The sequence below is a fragment of the Toxorhynchites rutilus genome, chromosome 2 (genome assembly GCF_029784135.1).
Source record: "Toxorhynchites rutilus septentrionalis strain SRP chromosome 2, ASM2978413v1, whole genome shotgun sequence".
In the NCBI taxonomy this organism is placed as follows: Eukaryota; Metazoa; Arthropoda; class Insecta; order Diptera; family Culicidae; genus Toxorhynchites; species Toxorhynchites rutilus.
In genome coordinates, this window is record NC_073745.1 from 325,683,456 (window position 1) to 325,707,256 (window position 23,801).

The 23,801-nt window shown below is 38.2% G+C and overlaps 1 protein-coding gene across 3 annotated transcripts in view; it reads right to left on the reverse strand.

The window, feature by feature from the left end:
* The window catches only part of LOC129769819 (uncharacterized), a 266,536-nt gene that overhangs the window by 134,163 nt on the left and 108,572 nt on the right, over positions 1 to 23,801 (reverse strand). The window contains exon 1 of one of the 3 annotated variants that reach the window (XM_055772298.1): positions 22,200 to 23,070. The exons of 1 other annotated variant lie outside the window; for it this stretch is intronic. The gene's annotated coding sequence lies outside the window, so the exon portion shown is untranslated. Of the gene's footprint in view, positions 1 to 22,181; positions 23,071 to 23,801 lie in introns of those variants that run through there. One more of the 3 variants, XM_055772300.1, reaches the window with a different exon arrangement.

The window sequence follows — 23,801 nt, forward strand, 5'->3', positions numbered from 1 at the left end:
CAATCAATTATCGTCAACTGATTCTACAATGAAAAACATTTCAGAGATTATTCTACTAAGCAGTTGTTTCTAAATTTCACAGCACTATGGAATAATATCCGAAGGTATAAACAAGCGAGTAGTTCTACGTCTACAATGCGGTCGTATCTTGGACACAACTTCCTATATTTTTTTATTTGCATGATAAAACTATAGTAGATCATATTTTTGATGAGAAAATCTAAAATCATAACGGCAATTTTTTAAAGTCAGCAATCCGCCTTAAGGCGGGGCGGTCATTTTTCTTCTGAACTGCCTGTAGTAGTTATTCCTTATTATGGAGAGCATAAAAACGATTCTGGTTGGGCTGCAGGTGTAAATTGATGTCGCATTTAAGGTATATGACTTGCGTTTCCGATGTGCATCTCGGGTTTTTGCAAGTCCTCTTTGCGGAGTATCTGAAAAATGGTCCATTCTATCATGCCTGACATCGAAGGGTGGAATATACGCTTGCTTCGAAGTGGACAGTTTCTTCGTGGTGATCATACGTGGGGGACCGAGAGTTTTGCAAAACATCTGGACTTGATAGGATTTCGTAATCTCTGTCCGAAAGTTCGGTATGTGAATATTTAAATGAGGATTCCAAAAAAAATCTAATTTTTTAATTTTTTTTTAACTTTCCGGGCCTGACACATTTGACTGTTCTCCAATCTTAGCTTTTTAGTGGCAACTTTCTTTTTGTTCCTCACTTTTGTTTTTGTTCCTGGTCATTGTAGTATTCACCATCGTTCCCGAAGTCGTCTTCAGGATCTACTTCGTCATGTCTCCATACCGTGCTGGAAAACAAACCTATATAAAACACAAAAACAGACTCAATTTCTGCAAAACAGCGATATCCGATGTGAATTTTCAGTACGTAAGATACTAATCAAAATAAATTTACCGAACAAGTTTTCCACCAATAAAGTGTTCAAAAAGTGTTTTTGTTTTTCGTTTGGAGTGCAAGACCAAAATCGAAATATTTTTTTTTCCTCTTTTATCTCGAATCTCCTACTTTCTACATAAAATACTCCTAGCAGAAATTGAAAAGAATGTCTGGATAATTTTAAAAAATTGTAAAGGGGTTGTATCTAGGACACGACCGCGTATTTTCGACGTAGAACTGCGCAATTACATTATGTAATCCACTTGTTTACCACTTCGAATATTATTTTAGAATGCATCGAAATTTTTGTAATAGATTATGTTCTTCGTTACAAATAAATTTGATGAACGTCCTTTTACGTTTGATATGATGCCCAGGACTACCAAAATATGTGAACGGAAGAATTCAAAAACGATCATTGTATCTTACATTTCCCTCTGAAATTATTACACATCTCATGTTTACGTAGTTCTCGAACCACGAAAGTTCATTCACCTCTAGTATCGGAAATAAAGATTTTTCCAGGCTTCTCAGTTTGAAAGTACGTTTTAGGGAAACATATTCCGGTCTGCACAACGACAAACGAGTACAAAAGTGCTTAACACCAAAAAATACTCCCGACTTGTATTTGCATGTATTTGCAAAGCGGATTCCCCCAGGCACATTAATTTTGAAGTCCGTGTTAGGCAAACACAGCTCAGTGGGAAAAAATACACTCAACTTGCATGTTTTGACAAAGCAAATTCCCCCAGGCACATTGATTTCCAAGTCCGTGTTAGGGAAACACAGCTCGGTGGGGACCAAAATACCCCCGACTTGCATGTATATTTGCGAAGCGGATTTCCACAGGTACATCGATTTTAAAGTCTGTGTTGGGGAAACCGTAAATCGGGCCATATACACATATACACCATATACATATATACGTATACACATTTTTGAGTTCAAAACTTAATTAAATTTTCATAGTTTTAAATGCATTGCTGTATATGTTCAATTTTATACTTTTTTTTAAATTCCGTGTAATTTTCACATACTTCCTGTATATCAGAAAAAACTGGAGGAAATTGGGACGATTCACGAATTAAGTAAATACAACATCTTCAAGTTAGAAAACATGATGTTTACGTTTACGTTGTTTGGCTTATTGCGTGTATGTGTTATGGTGATTGTTTGTATGATTGATTTTTTGTGAAAATTGAAATAAATCGTTATTGGTTTTTTTTTATAATGGAACCATTAAGAAATAGAAATAGTTTAGTTCTAGTAGATAATATGAAAAATTGCCATATTCTGTGGGAATCAAATAACATACACATATACTATTGTCAGCTGATAAACATATTATATATTCACCTACAGTTTGCGACTTTTAAAGAAGAAGTACCTTTTCTTTCTCCCGTAATTCCAAAAAAACATAAATTCTATACTAATAAAAAAAGTCCAGCGATATCATTGCTAAGTTATGAATAGCCTAAGATATGAATAGTTGTCTGTGAATGTTGGGTTTCGACTAAGATCCTATGTTGTTCTTGATACCCATATTGATACAGCGGTTCTCCGCTATCTGGGCGAAGAGCGCAGCCCAGTTAACGAATTCCGCCTGTTACCTGGGTTGACTTTTTAAACGTCAAAAAGCACCGAGGGAACGTCAATGGATGCATTCAAAAACTATTAATTGAAAAATATAGAAGCGCAGAATAAAAACTACACCGAGAGAAATAATTGGTCGATATAATGGTTTGATAAATGCAAACAATCGTGCTTCTACCGCGCTAATTATTGATTTAGCTACGAGGAGAAATTGGTAAACATATATGTCAAGCAGAACCACGATTCGTAAGCCAAATATCGGGTACATTTTTCCGGCGAAAATGCGTATTACGTATTACAGTCATATCAAAACTTTTACCTCCGTATTGCCTTATAGCAACAATAAAAATTGATAATGTGAGCTTTTCTTACCACAGTCTTCAGATATGACACATTCAAGTTTACTTATGTTATCGAGTAAAATATACTAACCTATGGTAGGGATGTCCCTTGAATCTGAAATTCATTTTACAAGAAAGGACCCCTGTCTGAAAATTCGAAAAATGAGGAATTTTTGTGATTTTTTTTCGAATGTTAGGAATAAAGTGAAGTGGGTATTTTGGTTGTTGTTTAAGGTATACTTGAAGATGCATTTTTCGTTTTTTGAGTGCACGAATAATGATTATTACGCTGATGTCAGCTGAATGCGTAAATGCTGTTTGAAAATCGGTACCCTGCTGGTGGTATCGGTTCTGAAGCAATAGTTCTGAACGAATTCCGATGAATATTTTGAAACTTTAGGACAATACGTCACATATAATGTTAGCGTTACATAGGGGTTTTTGGAAATTCGAAAAACTGCCAAAATGGCGACCATTTTAGTTAAAAATGAATTATTTTTAATTAAAAATCGTTGTTTAGAAGCTCATAAAAAATCGAAAAAATGAGAACGGCTATGTAACGCTTTAGATAATTCATTTTCACATGCTGAAAAAAGACGGGTGGGTAATGTCGGGGACATAACCGGAGTGACGTAGGACTATACAAAGGGGACAGCTTTTGTTAAATATATATTTTAAATATATTGTTTTATTTTGTTCTCCTACGTGAATACCTACCTATCTACCTGAAAAATGAATTAGTTTACTGTTTACTCTTTATGAACATGTTGGTGGTTCTGAAAAGAACCTTTGGTGTTGTGTTTTGTTTTTATGATGTGATGCGATGCGATGTTAAACCATGCCATACAACCACACTGGCTTGAAAGAAAATGAGATTTTTTTTGGGGTCCGCGCGTTTTGTACTCTAGCGGTACACACTCACAGGATAGAGACAAATCGGCAGACTCAGCCAAAGGGGCGAGTCCAACGAGACGAACGAATGAGCGTTAAAAGGCAGCGATGGCAAAAAAAATATTTATTACGATTTGTTCGCTCGTTGCATTCACATGCAGTTGTTTCTAACAAACACGAAGGCACCGAAGACTAGTGGAATAGTGGAAAAGCCGCCAAAAAGTTCGGCACGGCGCAGAAGAATATTTCGGAAACCGACAAGAAGAAGGAGAAGGAATCATATGCTATCTACATCATAAGGTGCTGAATCAGGATCATTCCGACACCGGTTTCTCATCAAAGGTGATGAGCGTCAATGCATCTTTGAGCGTATCGTAGCAGAAGCTCCGCGTCTGATCCACTACAATAAGCGGTCAACCATTACTGCGTGGGAAATTCAGATCGCAATCAGTCTGTTGCTGCCCGGTGAACTTGCATGCGGTTTCCAAAGGTACCAAAGCGGTGACGAAGTATACCTGCTCCAAGTAAAGAGCGTTTTCCGACTGCTGATCCGGAAGCAAACCCTAAAAAGGGTCCTTTTCAGGACCACAAAATCATCTTTAATCTAAAAAGTTTATTGTTTTGTTATCACTCGATATCCTCATCTTGTTCGGCTAAACCGGCTAAACCACAGCTTTCACAGTTAGAAAATTACTTCCCATCCAGATTGTGACATGTTGTACAGTAAATTACACTTAATGCGACGTGCCGAAGCACCACTCAGTGTCGCATTGGAAGCGATTTTAACCTGTAATTGAACATCTGCGATGACAGTGGTACAGTGTCGACTTTCAATGTGGGATCATAATTTGGATCCCGATTTTTATGTTTACAAAAATGTCCAACCAAATATGTTGCATTACATGTCCGTCCAATTAGCTAAATGTTGAAATAAATGTAAATTACTGTACTTTCAATCTGGAGGCAATTTAAGAATTGGTGAAAATTGAATAATTGCGAAAGTCCACAACCATCAATAAACTCAGAACAACTGACAAATTCACATACTCATCATATCCTGGCAAACAAATTATGAAAAAATCAATTTGTGTTTTATTATTATTTTGGATATTATTTTAGAATGCATGTTATACAACTAGAGATGTGCCATCCGCTCATGAGCTGTTCCGAAGAATCGACTCTTTGAAGTGAGTTGACGCGGAACAGCTCGCAAAAAAAATCAAACAGCTCTTCAGCTCACTTTGATGATGATGAAGGAGAGAAAAGAGCTGTAGAATTGAAGAGAGTGTGTGAGCTGTAAGATTCAAATGAACTGACCGTCTCTCGCTCTTCGTGTTAAGACATCAGTTTAGTTTCATTTGTCCCTCGTCTTTTCAACTGTTATATTCGCGTTGACGGCATTGAGCTTTGTTTACCAGTTTAGGGGGCGCCAAAAATAATAATTGGCTCTCAGGCAGAATGAACACGTTTTTAAAATTCAAATTATTAATGAAAATTAACTTCTGTGTATCAAATGAGTATTCTATTTCAATGAAAAACACTTTGAAAGTCGGCACTGACAACTGAGCTGAAGAGCTGTTCATAAAGAAGAGCTCATTTAGATGAGCTGATATGATCAGAGCTGTTCATCATGATGAGCTGATTTGCACACCTCTATATACAACTGTATTTCGTGAACTCTTTTTTTGAAAGGTTTAATGGCCCTGATAAGCGCCGTGTTTTATGGAATGGTTCCAATTTAGAAAACTCAATACTCGTGGTTTTGAAAAAAACCATTTCGAACGCCCTCGATGCCGCCTTGTTCTGGATTTGCCACCAAAGTAGTTTGAATAAAGAACAAACTTTTCTCTTCTGCTACCTGGTGCCGTTTTGCGATTGCGTTTGCCACTCGCCACTCACTGCAACTGCCTGTTGTTGTCTTGGTGTCCACGGAACCGATTGTGGTCTGTTCTGAATGCGGGTTTTCTTATCGTCGCGATCCTCCTTTGCTTCTTTGCTCCTTTACCATGTCCAGACATGGCTGCTTGTGTTGGTTTGTTGATGTGATGTGATGCGAAACGATGTGGTGTATGGTTTGGATGAGAATGATCGTTACGGCATCGGAGCGGGGACTGGCTGACTGGCTGACTCGAGAATTACGCATGTGTGAGACTGCAACCAATGTTTCGTTCATTTTTTTTCTTTTTCCTTTCCAATCGTGCTTCATTCTATTTCGCTGCTGCTCTGGTTGCCCGTTTTGGTCGGTACGATTTGAGGAGCACAAAATGGACCAATCAAAAATGGGCACACAGTGCATTTTGACAATGCTTGATATTTCACAATTATTCAATTATTTATCTCAAGAAAAATGAAATGTTATTCGTTATGATAGATGCGTAGATATATTTCCTATCAATTGATGCAAACACCTTTGCGATCTATTGAGAAATGCCCGAGTTATAAGCGTTCCAAATCTTGCATTTTTTCCTACTTGTTCAGTGCCTAGATTTCCATTTCACCCCCTATATCTTCCGGTTAGACGTAGTCCTACGTCAAAACAGAAAGTGGGTTATATCTGTGGTATAACCGCAATGGTGACGTAGGACTATCGTTGATTCAGTGATCCTTTGTTTGAAGTTGAATCTGAATCCATTCTGAATGAACGAATAAATGAATATTTGGGGGACTTCGAAAACGAGAGCGTTACGTTGGAGGTACAAGGTTTTATGCATTTAATATTGGATACGAAAATATCCTACTGATGGGGAAGAATAATCTTCAGAAGCTATCCTGTTAATTGCGATTGATTGAAAAATCACAAAACCAAATGTATTTGGTCACAGTGTTACATGGATAGAAAACATTCAAATAAACTCTTTCACATGAATGTATTTTTAAATTCCCAGAGGAACTGGCAGATTATTTTCCGGATCTTTCTCGATGCTGAATGGCATCCAAACGGAAAGAATTCCGCGCGTGTATGTGTGTGTGTGTAGCGGCTGCTTCGAGATCTTCCCGGGGAACCGTTTGTGGCATCACTCTCCTCCTGATGGATTCATGTTTGGCCTAAGGTGCACAAACAGGCTCTTGGTGACTCCGTTCATCCGTGCTTTCATGATAAACGAAGAGCTTCACCACAACAGCAACAACATGCTCCAATCGCTGTTCGATTAGAACTGAGTGGATTTCCGAGCGGCGCTCGCTTATATACCGATTGGTGATTTCAATAGCCTGTTTTGAAAGCAATTTTAAGACTATTGAAACAAGTTTTTTGATCAAAAAGTAACAAGTATAGAACGCGTAGACATTTTATCTTTCGAATGAAGTGTTTATCATACCATTTCGTTCAGTTGTTTAGGACCTATTAACGCTCAAAATCTCGGTCTCCGGCGTAACGCTTTCGTTTTCGAAACTTTGATTTTACACCCCGGTATAGAAATGAAAGACGTAGTCCTACGTCAAAAAATTCAGCCAAATCGGTCGAGTAGATCCTGAGATATCGATACCACCAGCTGGAGAGACATGCTTTCGAGAAAAACGCGTTCAAAAATTCGTACAGCAATACTAGAGATGACCCTTGAGATGTCCTCATACTTTTGGCTATAACTTTACAACGAAATCAAATATCCAGAAATTCTTTTAGGACAACATTTCTGAGGGCATAAGCTTCTTAGAAATGCAAAAAAAGAAAATCGATTTTTTCGATCTTCAATTTATTGGACACGGCTTGCCAAGTTGAATAAATAAGACTAGTGTTGTAATATATGAGTTTTATAATGAGTGGTATAGTATTTATAATCGGCGGTGGAGATACAACGTTCATATAGCGTTCAAGCTTTAGCGAATGTATGAAGATTTAACAAATTTTCATGCATTGAATTTGCTCAGAAAATAATGGCTATGTGGCATATTGTACGTCGTATACAAAGCGGGATCAAATCACAATGGTATATTATATCGATAAAAGTATACATCGTGTATATCTAAACCCGTATAAAATGCGAAAATCCTGATTTTATTTATCATGACAGATTAAGTCGTAATTAGCTATACCAGGCATCGGTTTTATAACATACACATAATATCGTTAAATCAGTTTAATCGACATCATATATGTATATCAGTCAATCAATATGTAGTATTGCAAAGAATCGTGTTACATCTTGTGGAAAATTGCTTAACAGTAAATCAAATTAGATCGTAATGGAGGACATATCACATCATATTATGAATTTGCCACATCAAGATGCTTCTTCTTCTTCTTTCTAGTCACTAACGTTTCTAGAAGAGCTTTGTCATTTCAACGTTGTAGAAATTTCTATATCTCTATACTCAATGACCTATCTTATGCACGAGACCGTCCTGCAGGCTTACGAGACTGCCCCTTTTACGCAGGCTGCAGGAGTGTGCTCCAACTTACTTCCAACATCCGTGACCACATTGGATGCACCCATCATGCTCTCGTTCGTACGGAACCACCAACGCACTGATGGGTAAAAACTTTTAGAGCGACCTGATAAATCATTTATATCCCATGAATATTCTCATACATTCAAATGACGATTCGTGAGGTTACAACTACAGTTGACGTAAATATTTTTCGCCATTTGTTTTTTTCTATATTTGTAATAAATCGTATATTCGTATGACAATAGTCGAATAATTTTATTTATCCAAACTAATTCGTAAGCATTTGCCAAGTATGTATATGCCAGTTAGGTGTATCATCTACCACCCGAAATATTGGATAAATGATGATGTATATACGCTGGTTATACGATTTAATGTTTACTGAGTTCTTCAATAACTCTTCATCTATTGCACAAATATTGTGCCAGTGAAATTTATCCAATTCCTGTGCTATTCGAACACTCCAGGCGGCACCGGCAACAAAATACCAGCGCTGATATGCATTACCAACTCGCCAATCATTCTGCATTCTCGCCACGCTTCGAGCGTGGAAGTGAATCTATCTGCGAATTATGTCAGCATAAACAAGTGACCAAGTCCGAAATCCTGAAAGCCGGATCGATGTTGAGCCGATATTTTGCTATAAATTTTGACACTTGTGTCTACCATTTACTCACGTAGAATGTACGAATAGTTAGTACGGTAGAAAATGACTATAAGATTTTTCTATAAGTACTAATTATTTCTTTCAGTGTATTGATGATTATAGATCCGTGATGCGTTGGCGTACCCCTCACCAATGTTGTTGTTTACATTATATTTGACGTTTAATTGATTTTGAAATGGTCTATAGCTCAGTTAGCGAGTGCTCAGTTAAAAAGCAGCCCAGTCAAATAACGCCCAGTTAGCGAACGAGTGCTGAACCGCTGAACGAAAGAGCGAAAGAACGGCTCAAAAGAACTGGTTCACTTAGATGAACGGTTAGCGACTGAACTGTTCATCGGAGTGAACTGTTCTGCCCATCTCTACTGCGAAAGATGCTGAATAGTGTAATTTGTGTATTATTTGTTTGGGAATAATGTTTTTGAGAGCGTTGGAGATGTAATTCTGCTAATAGTTAAGTTATTTAAATTGACAACCCTTGGTGTAGTCCTATGTCTCTTCGGTTATATCCCCGACATTACTCACTCGTATTTAATTTATTTTGAGGTAGGACTACGTCTTTGATTACTAAATGGGGGGGTCACTCTACGAAATATGTAAGGTTTATTAAAAGTTTTCTAATGCATATTAGGCAGTTCTCACGATATATGTTATAATATATACCATTAGACGGCAATTTTATCCAGCATTTTTTTTGCCTGAGACAATAGACAATAGAGGAGATAATAAAACAAGTGAGCAATTTGACAAATAAAAGAGGTATGTTTTGCCAGCGGATGCGAAGGTAAATCATGTATTATGCATTCTTTCTTCCAACTTCGTTCCCATGAATGTTGTATGCAACACAAAATTGCGTGCAATAATTCGTTCTATCTCACAAATTAGCAAGATGTTAAAGTAATCAGATGCAAGATTTCATGCATCTTTCAAACTTCATGCAAGATTTCATCAAAGCAACGAGAAAAGTGTCACCCATCCAGTGATCGTTCATTAATTAGGAGGAGGTAGCGATGACCATGCGAGGATTTATTGAGATCGGCATTACATCGCATCACAAAAATGAAACGAAATGAAATATTAATAATCTCCATGACTCATATTCATAATTCTCAATGACTCAATTCCTTCTATGATGAATCGAGCAGTAGAACCATTGTCTGATTGTGATTGTCTGCAAACGAATACTATTTCACCGAAAAAGCTACTGCTCTCGATGCCTGATAAAAAGTATAAGACAATGGAAAGAAATCACAATACCATAGCTATTTATTAAAAATGAAGCAACTTAATGATTTCATGTGTATTTTACCTCAAAATATCACGAAATCGTGAGTATTTTCAACTTGTTTTTTCGTTTCTTCCCCATAAATTTCATATTCAATGTAATCAATGACGATATCATTTTTTTGTTTACCCATTCACATATACTTCATCTACCATTCCACTGATATTCATTAATCATTTTTAGTTAGACAGTTGAACTTCCTGCCAGAAGCTAATTGTCTTTCTCTGTTCGTTACAAACCGTTTGAAGGTTATGAGTACCCAGCAAACATTAAATCGCATAACAAGCGTATATATAACATCATATGCATGCAAAAGTGGAGGCCATATACATACATGACAAATGCTTACCGAATTTGTTTGGATGAACCCCCAAACTCCTATACTTTGACCTGCTATAATAGCGATTATGTTGAAATTGAATTGCGATCTAATATGAATATATTCATGAATTGTCAAAGCACCAAATACGACTTTTGCCATACTCCTATACGATTTCTTACAGACATAGAAAAAAAACAAATGGCGCAAAATATTTTCGTGAGATGTTTATTATAGCCTCACGAATCGCCATTTTTATATATGAGTATTTATGTTTGTAGAAATAATAATTGTTTGATTGACTTGTGTTGGGCATGGAATATGAATGTTTAAAATGGCACAGATTAATGTTTAGTGAAAACTGCTCCGATGTGGGTTCGAACTCCGGTCGTCTGGATTATCATCCACCAGCTATCTCACGCGGCTATCTGAAATTTAATTCAACAGCAATTGAACTTTCGAGTGCATCAGAATTTCATTGACATTTCAATATGATGTAATATGTTCTTTATTAGGATCTAATATGATTTACTGTTTCATGATTTTCTTCAGCATGCAACACGATTTACTACAGTACTGAATCGATTTAAATTATACGCTTGTACGACACACAAACTGCATCAGCGTAATATACGCATATGATGCGGATTAAATATATTTTACGACAATGTACATCATAAAATTGATGTTTGTTATACCGAATTACGACTTAATTTGATAATGGTATATAAAATCGAGTTTTTGCATTTTATGCGATTTCAAATATACACGACACATACTTTGATTGATATTATATGCGATTATGATTTATTCGGATTTCTTGTAAGACTTGGCACGCGCAACAGTCCTACGTCAAACTTCCGTCCATGCTCCTAGGCTCAAACCCTTCTACTTTTTTGAAATTGAAAATCACAACTAATGTTTGTCTCTGTTTACTGAGTTTGTCATAAATACACAAATCAATCCCCAGAGGAAGGTGTGTTTATTTTAGTATACGCATTAGGTCGGAGGATTGCTTCCAATCAAGATCTACAACTCCGAAAATCCGGAGCAGTGCCGACATCCAAACCTTCGAGTCATGCATGCAAATTAGCACCAGAACAATCAAACGACATTTGACCGCTAATATCCGTGTTTTTTGATTCCACGATTGGCCACGAAAAAACAAATCTTCGGTAAAATCGAATTTACTTTGCACGCCGCATACGTGAACCTTGAAATGTCAAAAGGCAGACACACATACGATAAATATTTCCAACGAGTTTTGCGGTCTTCACCCACCAATCTGTGGGGTTCTTTTCTAGACGACGACTATTGTGTGATGCTGTGACGGAATGGTGGTGTTAAACAAAAGGCTATGAGCGCTAGTATTGTGGATAACAAAAAAAAAATACATCCAATCAGCCATTCGTTTGCGCGAGTGGCCCCCATAACCTTCGCGGGGGCTTGAATTCTTGGGAATGACCATTCCGAACAGCTGCTTTGTCAACGAAGAATCGAGTTATGCAACCGAGAGTTAGTACCATGAATGCATCTGTGATCTGTGATTTCGCTCTCAGCTGTCTGTGAGATAGGTTTCAACAGTTCAAGGTTTGCCGAAACGCGTCTGATGGGTCGCTTTCGAGACTCAATAAATCTGTGGCAGATTCCAGTTATGTAGATTTTGGAAGCCAAGGTTGTAATTCATATATTTTGTTGTTTTGGAGGCAATAATATAGAAAGCGCAGCTCGAATTGACCCACCTATTTTTTTTCTTCGTTGATCAGTTTGTTAATTCGAATCCACTGCGCAACACAAGCGTAAACGCGATATCAGATAAAGACAGTATATATTTTTTTTAATGATGCTCGTGGCCAAACTCAGCGATGAAAACAGGTTTCGCGCCACAGTCCAACAGCTTTCGCTTCGCCTCGGCGCACCGTATTGGTTATTAATAATGAGCCTGGGCATCGGATAAACACTTCTGCGCTTCCTGCATTCCGATCGATGGTTGACCAAACGGCATATGTTGTTGCATTGGCACTTTGTTCCAAAAAGTGACAACACTGAAATAAATCAAGATTTTATCAACAAATTGCTTTCGAACCCTGAAAACTGAAAACTCTTAAAGTGTTTATTCTTCTCCCAAAATCAATTGTCACAGAACTCGAAAGCCCTATCTGAGTGGAATACTGAGTGTGTAGTTTGTTGGTATTCCCGACTGACTGTTTAGCTTAAACGTCACGCCCAAGCCTCGATTAATATTGCAATTGTGTAACGCGAAATGACCGCGATCGGCCTTCTGGTCACAGTCTCGCGTAGTTGACCATCTACTGGACTTGCAATTCCATTGTTTTAAAATCGTTCCAAAGCCGCCATAATCAGTGTCAGCTTCTCTTTCTCGCGTCATTTTTGTGTTTTCTGTTCCATCAGCTAAGCAACGTTTGGTCACGTCATTCGAATAACGCGTTAAAAATAGCCAATCCAATCAGCGCTGTTACTCTTTTCCAACGACAACGCCCGGTTGACATCCCCCGAGCATCATTCCGAATCAACATTAGCTGATCAACACAGTCTGATACATTCGTCACTTCAGTGTTATTAAGGACTGCGCACGGAAGCTGGGAGAGCCTATCATTTGTTTAATGTATGGCGCGCGATCTCAATTCATTATCGGTCTTCTCTCGAAAACGAAAGTTTGCGTTCGCTTCGGGTGCCACTGACGAGAGTCTTGTGGCCTAATTGATGCAACCTCCCATCTGAGGACGTCTAAGTTTCCATTCACGGCTCTGCCCTCTTTCACTTTCTGTCCCATTTCGGACGGCGTCTGTAGAAGCTAGTCGTGTGGGGTGTCGATTTGCCCAACATTGTCATGACAAAGATGCCAGAGCTTTTTTGGGAACCCTATTCGTTTGGGCCTCCCGAATGAAATTGATTTATTGTCACCTAGACTTGTAAGATCATTCCAGGTTTCCTTATTCAACCAGGATATTCTAGTAGAACCTCCTGGCAACACTTCCGTGGCGGCATAGCGGAAGATATGGAAACTCGCCTGGCATGCGGATAACTCATGTGTGTGACACACAAATTCCCACCGTTCCGAGGCCGGTTTGCTCGATCGCTGTTACTTTACCACACAACCTCGACGAACCAAGTCTTTCCAGCATTGTGGTAAATACATGAAGAAGAAAAAACCCGACACGCACGAGTTCTCACCAATTTTCATCTTCATTGGCCGCCTTTTTTCTCTCTCTCTTTTATATCTTTCATTATCTTTTCTGTTTCTCAGAAGGTTAATCGCACGTGTGCGTCTGCCTTCATTTATTATCCGCGATTGTTTCCATTTTCGCGAATAGTTCACCAGAAGGAGGATACCTGATGTGTGTACCTTAACTTTCGCTTTTATTGGTTGCTTATCGAACTGTATCAGGTCAGCCCCTTGATTACTGATAACTATGACATGTGATTGATGCTCCTTAGGTGTTTATCATTGAACGATTCCTTTAAATTCTCATTATCTCAATGATTGTTTCAGTCTTGGCTTATTAGAAAAGGCGATCTGGCGTAGTGGTAACATCCGTACCTCTCACGCTAAAGATCACGAGTTCAATTCTTACTCCCGACATTCTTCCGAAATGGAAGGTAAAAGTAAAGGAGTGAAAAGTGCCCCCAAACCAAATCACCAGCTGTATGGCAAATTTTCTATAGGATATTAAATAAGAAATTTAGGCGGTTTATTTAAACCCCTATGTGGTTTAACATAGGATCTATAGTGAAAAACGTACTTTTTCGTTTATTTCACGCAATCCTCAAAAGCTTCGAGATAAAAATTTGAAAAAAAAAACTGAAGTGTAACTACGGTGTATCAAGAAAAATTATCAAAAAAAAATTTTATCAAAAATTTAAGTACTGAAAAAAATATTGAAATTTTATTTTTTTTTTTTTGATTTAGAGATCCAGTACTACTCTAATTCATATTTAAATGCGTTCCTACGGCTTTTATAGATATGTGTGATTCTTCAGTGTTGCGCGGTACAAAAATTTTTTTTTATATTTCCAACGGGTCTGGCTGGGTAAGGGAGTAAAAAGTGCCCCCAAACCAAATCACCTGCTGTATAGAAAATATTGTATAGGGTACTAAACAAAACATTTTGGCAGTAGTACCATATATTTGAGTCCTTATATGGTACACTATAGGATCTATGGTGGAAAAAGCCGTTTCGTTTTTTTCACGCCATTCTCAATAGCTTTGAGACAAAAATATGGAAAAAATACTGAAAGTACATCTTACTAAGGTGTATCAATCAATATTTTCAAACAATTTCTCCATCAAAAAATCAAGTTTAAAAAAAAAATTAATAAATTTTTATTTTAATTTTAAATTAAATTTTAATTTTTTCTGAGTCTGAGATTCGGTACTTCTCTAGTTTGTATTCAAATTTCCTCCTACGTCTGTTTTAGGTATAAGTGATTTTTTTCTGAATTGTTAGAGTGTTTTTCGCGGTACAAAAAAAAATTATGTATATTTTCAGGCATTTCGAAACTTTGAAAAAAAATATTACTTTGAGACCCACTTTTGCTCTAATTTTTATTTAAATGCATTTGTATGTGTTGTTTTTTCCACATGTATTGTAATTTTTTCTTGAAGTTTCAAGAGGATTGCCCAAAAAAAAATTTTTTTTTGGCCTTGAGCATCTTTGATGTTTTTTTGAATTTAGAGACCCAGTACTGCTCTGATATTTATTTAAATTTTGTTTTTATATGTCTAAATTTTGTCGGTATATTTAGAGCATTGCGCTGAACAAAGATTTTACATTGCATTTAAATGGTTTACCAAATTCATAGGAGTCAGCAGTACGATAGAGCTCTGTGAAAAAAAAGTCCTTGTGGAAAGATCATTCGGATTAGTGAGAAGAACACAAAAATCGAAAATCCAAAATATTTTTATTATTTTTTAAATTTTTTTCTTACAATTGGAAATCACGAATACAATAATACAACTTTAAATTCCGAAAGTAAATTGAAATAAAACACACATAGAATTCGAATTTCGATGAAACTTTTATTTCAAATTAAAGTTTGGTTTATGCCATTATGTGTGAAATACAACATCATTCAAATGTCCTCCAAGGGCTTCCTCGCACACCTTGATCCGGAACAGGTAATTTTCGATGACTTTTCGGCACATATGGGGCGGTATCTCGGTCATAACTTCACGAATGTTGTCTTTCAAATGCTCAAGAGTTTGCGGAGAGTTGGCATAGACACGGTCTTTCGCATAACCCCACAAAAAAAAATCTAGCGGGTTCAAATCGCATGATCTGGACGGCCAATTGGCATCACCAAAACGCGAAATTATGCGTCCCTCAAATTTCGTTCGCAATATGGCCATGTGCAGTCCTATGTTGTACCATATAAGGACTAAAATATATGGTTCAACTGCCAAAATGTTTTATTTAGTACCCTATACAGTATTTTCTATACAGTTAGTGATTTGGTTTTAGGGCACTTTTTACTCCCTTACCCGATCAGCCACTTTTGGGAAGGCCTAGGTTTACTTGTTTTCGCGAATAATCCGAACCGTGAATCATTCGCTCGCGGATAATCCGGGTTCTACTGTATATGAAATGAAGATCACCCTATAAAATAGATTTATTCGTCTTTGAATAAAAATATCGCTAAATCAACAGCCCTCAGTCTCCATGGAAATTATATGTTACCAGCTGGCGTGTTTCTAATTAATTTAGACCTCGGCGTATATGAGAAATAGATATGAGAAAAATTTTCGATAGTCCTCATGTCTAACTGTCAACTTTTTAGAGTACTTCTAAAATCATTCATTGTTTTTCTTCTTGAATGGCGTTGACGTTCCCTTTGGAACTTTTGTCGTCTCAACGTATGCATTAACTAGCGTCATTTATTAATACTTAGTTGAGATTTCTTAAGCCAAATAACACGCCTTGAATGTATTCCGAGGGGCAAGCTCTAGAATACGCGTGACCACAGTGCAAGTCGAAGGAAATTTCTCTGACGAAAAATCCCCCGGCCAGAACGGGAATCGAAGCCGAACACCCGGCATGATAATGTGAGACACTAACCACTCGGCCACGGATGCACTCATTGTTTTTAAAACCTTAATTTTGACGTGGGACTACGTCTAACCGGAATATATGGGGGGTAAAATGAAAACATAAACACTGAACATGCAGGAAAAAATGCAAGATTTCGAATGCTTATTACTCGAACATTTTCTACTGGATCGGAAAGATGTTTGCATCAATTGATAAGGAATATTTCTACGCATCTATCGCAATTAATAAAATGTTATTTTTCATTATATATATAATAATTGAATAACTGTAAAATGTTAACCGTTATCTAAACGCCCTAACTGTCTCGTTTTGATTGGCTCGCTTTACGGTTTCCCAAACACAGATTTCAAAACCCAGCAGCGTTGGAGAAATCGATATTGCAAATACGTGAAAGTAGGGGGAGCTTTTGTTCCCACCGAAATGTGTTTCCCTAACACAGACTTCAAATCCATGGTGGGAGGGGAAATTTGCATTGCAAATACATGCAGGTCGGGGGAATTTTTGTTCCGACTAAAATATGTTTCCTCAACACAGGCTTCAGAACCAAGGTGTCTAGGGAAATTGGGATTGTAAATTCATGCAGATCGGGAGTATTTCTGTCCCGACTGAAATCTGTTTACCTATAAAGACTTCTAAACCAAGGTGTCTGGGGAAATCGGCATTGCAAATACATGCAAACTTCGAGTACATTTGTACTCGCTTGCCTTTGTGCAAACTAGAGTGCGTTTCCCTAACATGGTCTTCTAAACTTAGGTACCTGGTAAAATCATGCAGACACTAGAGACATGGCATTTGTTCAAACTTTTTACTCACAACGCAAATATATCGAATTCAATTGAATTCGGAAATTGTTTCAGTTAATCAAGGTAGTTCCACGTCAACCTTGCGATTATATCATAGATATAACCCACCATTTTTTTTGCATTTTGTTCGTAATTCAAAAAATGTAATACAAATAAATTTTCCAGATATGTTGCGCTGCCTCAAGATAAATCCTCATGTTGTTACAAATGTTCTGTTCTCGATTAGTAAAGAAATATATCGTTATTTTTAATCACCGTTTTCAAACGTATTTGTATTATTTTAATTTAAAACATTAGTCATAAAGGAATAAAGTGAGTAAAATTTAAAGCATTTCTTGCAGATGGTGTTAGTGGCACTGAAAAGTATCAGGCAATGTTTTAATATTTGTTTCTTTCTCAAGCGCCAGTATCATTCTTTAGCTTTCAGTGCGCTTGTTGGTTTGTTTTCATCTGAAGAAAAAAGCAACAGAAAGTAATCGAACGTTGTGTGATGCCTATGGAACCATTTTCAACCTATGAAGGCTGGTTTAGATGGTTCAGGAGAGGAGAATTCAACACAAGCGACAAAGAGTGTATACGAAGGAAGGCAACGGTTGAAGACAATGAATTGGAGGTGATATTGGAACGTGCCATTTGGCAAAAGGAACTTACTAAATATCAGGGTGTGACTCAACAAGCCATATCATTGCGTGAAATATAAGTGTCAAAATAAAATTCTTTAACCCTTTCACTACGGCAGTGTGCTCCGTCGGAGTGCTACTACTGAATGGAGCACTGTGCCGAAAAGTATGCATATCGCGCTGGTGTGATCGATGTGCAGTATCACCCTGATGTCGTCTAAGGACGACGCTCGTAGCGAATGGGTTAAAGGGTATTAGGGTACGCCTAATAACTATTTTCTATTACGCCAGCATTCTACAGTTCTCGTCACTAACTGAGTTAGGTAGGGCTTCAAGTTTACAAGACGTACATCTTATTTTTTTCTGCTTCTGCTTTTCAGCTGGTAACGGATGCGCAAATAATAACAACCACTGATCGGGCTCAGTTCTCAGTTTGATCGTTGTTGGGAGTTTGTCGTGGTTTGCTCTTTCTTATCGAACAACGCACCGCTGCTAGTTCCACGTATTGTGTTCCGTAGTTGCTACTGTTGTATATGTATATCGTGCTTCAGTAACTTCCCCGATCGTGCAGTTCTTTAGAAACCATCAACAGAAAAGCTATTGTCCGCTTATCAATTGCAACTCTGAAGAAGCGTGAGCTATACGATATTGTAGCGCATCAGATACACAACCGCGACACTGTGTCTAAGATTTGATTGATGTTGCAATTAATTTAAACTTTCATTTAACTTCGCGTAGTATCTTTTAAATGCTAACTATGAAGTATGTACTCCATTTAACTCCTTTTAACGAAGGACTACGTCTTCCATTTCTATACCAGGATGTAAGTTCAAAGTTTCGAAAATGAAAGCGTTGCGCCAGAGAACGAGATTTTGAGCGTTAATAGCTCCTAAACAACCGCCAGAGAACGAGATTTTGAGCGTATGATAAACACTTCATTCGAAAGATAAAATGTTTTTGATCCAAAAACTTGTTTCAATAGCCCTAAAATTGCTTCCAAAACAGGCTATTGAAATCACACCAATCGGTATAGAAGCGAGTGCCGCGCGGAAATCCAATCAGTTATGATTCCACAATGATTGAGGTACGATCGCTGGAATGGATGGATGTTTCCCTAACACAGACTTCAAAACCATGGAGCCTGGGAAAATCGGCATTGCAAAATAGATGCAGCTGCGGGTACTTTTGTACTCGCTTGCGTTTCTACAAATTGCAATGTTTCCATGTTGTTGCAATGTTTTTGCAACAAATTGCAATGTTGTAGACACAGTCTACACGGTCTACAAAAGCGGGTACAAATGCAACGCTTTGGCTCGGCTGCATTGGAAGATATCTCTTCATGTCGCCAGATCACTGAACTTCTGCGCATACCACTTGATGATTAGGCAAAATGTTAACTATTTGCTGCGATAACTAGTACCATAATGCATGAATTGACTTAAATTGGGATTTGTTGGCAATTAGATTCATAAATAGTTTCATTCATTCACTAGTTTAATCAATAATTTGATCAATACACACAAAAGATAGCTCTGCGCAGCGACGATATCGTACCCAATGAGGAACATCCGAGGTGGGATTATTGCTAATTGAAGATATACAATTGATTACTAAGCCTACGGCAGTTCTATTAAATGCATGAACCTCAAAAAAAACTCTTATTTGGCAGACTGTTCAAGAGCGCTTCTAATGCATCCAAAGATTAATACGTGAGCTGGTTTCATCGCACCGACATTGGGCTTTTTGTTTAGAGAGTGTCAACTGGAAGCGACAGCAACAAAATTGGAAAATGATTTTTATAAAAGTACCCTATTGATCCGCAGGGACCAACGTGAGTCAGACGAAAAGTTCATCATTGGTCCCCTAGCTCGGTCAGGGCTTAACGTAAGTAATAAGCCGGTATAACTAGTGTATACGGGACAGGAAGAGGCAGGGTTGTTTGATGAAGTATCGTAAATTAAGCGCTTGGCGGCCTTACGGAAGTTGGCCGGAACCTCAACCATGGCCGATGAAAAGATGTATGTCGGCGTGTTCTTTTACCTTTTCGTGGCTTTGTTGGTTGGCTATCTCTCCATTTTGGACATTCGCACAAAAGTTTTCTATCGGTCGCAGCTGTGGGATGTTGGGAAGTTTGGCGGTCTTCGCGACCATGTTTATCTCCAGCCGATCCATCCTCCATTGATCTTTTGGCATGAAGAGCAGACCCCAGGTTCGGCATGATTCAAGCATCAAGTACGTCTTGTCTTTCATTATGAGCACGAAAAGAAGTTTTTCACTTCTTTCACCGGATTTCATTATCTTTTGTAGTTTTTTCATCGCCTTCCGAAATTAATCCTTTTTTTTCATGAAAAATGGATTGGAATTTTCGAGCATTCCATTCGATAATTGGAAGAAAATTGTAGAATTTGAATCGTGCTTGCCAGACTTGAATGCTCTGACTGAGTGAGTGATTTTCAGGCGTAAACAACATCCAAACCACCGAAAAATCACAACTGAGTGCAGATACTTGTAAGAAATAATACAGATCAAATTAAATTGCAAGGACACATGTTAAGAGGCGAATAAATGAGACTCTCTAAACTATGGTTTATGTTCACATAACGTATATACATAACGTTTTGTTTTTTGTGTCCCGCGTTAGACCTCTGATCTGGTCACTTTATCATAGGTATAACCCATCCATAGTTTTTTTTTCCAAAATATTAGTAAGTAGCAAATATGATTCAACTCCGATTCGCAATTCTCCTGCAAATGTCATGAAAATGATAAACTGCATGTGCGGGATGAATCGTTTCAAAACTGAACATAATTTGTGCATTTGAGTAGCCGGCTACTGAGAGAACTTGTATACGAGGTATGTTCAAAAAGTATTGCGAATTTTGAATTTTCGCGGGTTACGTATATTCGAATTTCGGTTATTTAATGGCGTCACTTATGCCGACAAGTTCGGTCATTTTTAATGTTCAATTAATTGTTGACAGCTGCTTTGTTTGCAAGCAGCGTTTATCGGTGGTAAGAAATGTTCTCAGGCGCCCGAGCACTTCAACAACAGATGAAAAAATTGATGAAGTGAAGAAAATGACGGGGGTCTCCGTAGCCACATTGGTTGCGCGTTCGCTTAGTGAGCGATCGATCGTGAGCTCAAAACTCAGGGCCCTCATTGACCATCTTTGTGTTACAGAATAGATACGTCCACGCAACAATCATCATTCATTCATTCTTGTTCCCGAAACTGAAGAGGCCCATGAAAGGACGAGTAGATAAATACGGCATCGGAGGAGGAGCTGACAAGATAAAAAAAAAGATTCTTTGAAGTGCTTCGAAGATTGGAAAAAAAACGTTGGCACAAGCGTCAAGTGTCAATCTCATGGGGATTATTTTGAAGAGAACAGAATAGATATTCATGAATAAATAAATAATTTTTTAAAACACACAAAATTCGCGATAATTTTCGATCACACGTCGTACTTCTTTAATTTTTTGTTCAAACATTAGAAATAAGGAATTTCTGGCGAGATTCTAAGCGTAGCGACAAAGAATCATTCTGCCTATAGATTGCCATAAAATGCGCAGATCGATCACACCATGTGAGTGAAAAGGGTTAAAGCTATGCCTTTTATGCACCATTCAGACTCTCATTGGCTCCCACCACGGATGATTCCTCCCAAGAAAAGGGATTGCATCATTTTGGAACGGCATTATGCAGATATTATCAGCTATCCGACAACGAGAAAGCATTATGCGAGATGCTACCGCGAATGCTTTTCCCTCAGCGCTCTGAATAAAAGCTGGGGCAGCATGGCGCGGGAATTATCATAATGCGGCCTGAAAAGAGAACTTATTCAACAAGTGCACTCGCTTTTTTGTGCCGGAATTCCACTGAGGCAACAATGAACGGTAAACCGCACCGATCTACCAGCTTCCTGGTAGAAGATGACACTTTTTGAGGTGTCAATTATAGAAATACTGTGTGTAGGATACGTGAATGCCGCAGGTATTGCCAAGAAAGTTACCTCAGTGAAATCACGGCTTCACACATTTCACCTGAAGAATACAGCCACCGTTGTCAGTCGGTTTCCCACCATTCTTGCGGCTGATGATATCTTTGTGTGATCGTGTTTTGGAAAGTGTCGTTAATTGTTTTGGGTGTTTCTAGCTTAAGTGACGAATGAAATATAGACGGTAAATCGATGTAATCCATTCCATTCCGCCAATCGGCCAAACGATATTCAAGAAACATATTTGAATATCCATCAGTATAGCCAATTGCACTACATCAATTAACAAATAAAATAATTTCACCTCCCGGTCCTAACGTACCTCTGCGAGGTCGCCGTAGCCGCCGTTGACCGGATTTCTCCGCGGTTGCCCTCGTTCCAGGTAAGCTGCAATAATCCGAAGTGGAGATGTCCGTATTCATCTACGCCGTTCACAGACAATAAAATATCCAAAGGCGCGGCAAAAACTGGGGGATCCTGTTACCACCAACAACATTAACAACAGGCTACACAACTGTACGCACTTTCACATGATCCACTAGACCAAATACACAAATGACGGTTGTCTTCTCGTCGAACCATTTTAAGGTTATCACAAAAAACCACTTAACCATATCCGAGTGCAGCGGCACGTTTTGCGAAGCAGAAGAAGATGAAGCGGCCACACTGAATCGAGTGCACTTTTGCGATTTCCGCTCCACTGCCGCCCGGCAGCCGCATTAGTGATAGCACAGAAGCCAGGTGAAATTCGAGATCTGGATAACTTCACATGTGATGGAACTTTGTGTCACACTTGATGACATTCGACCCTCATTGTATCGATGTGTGTGACGAAAAGTTCACCAATAGCACTGAACAATTTGACCTTCAAATATTCCACAAAAAAGTTATTTGTTTCACTCACGGATTCCAAGACAAGTTTTTGTTATGCTTGCCCACCAATATCCCGTTCGATCAACGCGGGATTATCGAAAATACAAACAAAACATACACTGAGAAACACCAACTTGGATCACATTTCACGATGACACTACACTATTGCAACGTGGGATCAGTTCCCGCCTGGGGAGAGGACATACGCATTTCACTGTTCACAAAACAATTAAACACACATACAAACGCACACGCGCATGAACGTGGGTGGACACACGCAACGCAAACGATCCAACTTATGCCACGCAAAACCGAAGACTGATTATTGTTGGGGATCTCCAAGCTTTGCGAAGCACAATATCTTGGGGCACAACCAGAGACAGACACAGAGAGTGAGAGCGAGCGAAAGAAGTGAGTGTGAAAGATGGAGCAACAAGATTAGGGATATCTGGAGAGAGATGTTTTGAATTTTATCAGCCGCGCGATCCGCTTCTTAAGTAGGCTTCAGCAAAAATGCGCCGTTTTTGCTTGTTGAGAGCAATCAGCAAAACATTCAACTCGCGAAAGGAAAACAATCACAGTGAGAGTGTGCGCGGAGGTTGTAAGCCACAGATGGAACAGATGAAACTGTTCAGTAATGTAGGATTGTGGTCATATAATTTCATACAGTTTGTGAGAGAATATATATCCCTAAACAATGACAATGTTCTTACTGTTGGAATCATCATGATATCATTACCAGAGAAAACATACCTGTAAAGAATGACAGAAAAATTAACGCATTGAATCCAGCTATGTAAAAAATGGGGACTGTGGATAACATTCGAAAAAAGGATAAGAATAAAAGGAAGAAACGAAAAAGCAAAAGCTTCTAAAATGTTGTTACTGTGAGAAATTTATAAAAACCAATATAACAGTTCTGAAATTTCAGAAAATCTCGGATTACAAACCGAAAAATACTATTTTCGAAATTTGTTCGCATTCAATTAAATCGTAAAATAAAAAATGGTTTGTCTCCTGGTAAGGTGAGCGAACAGTTTTGCTATTCCTA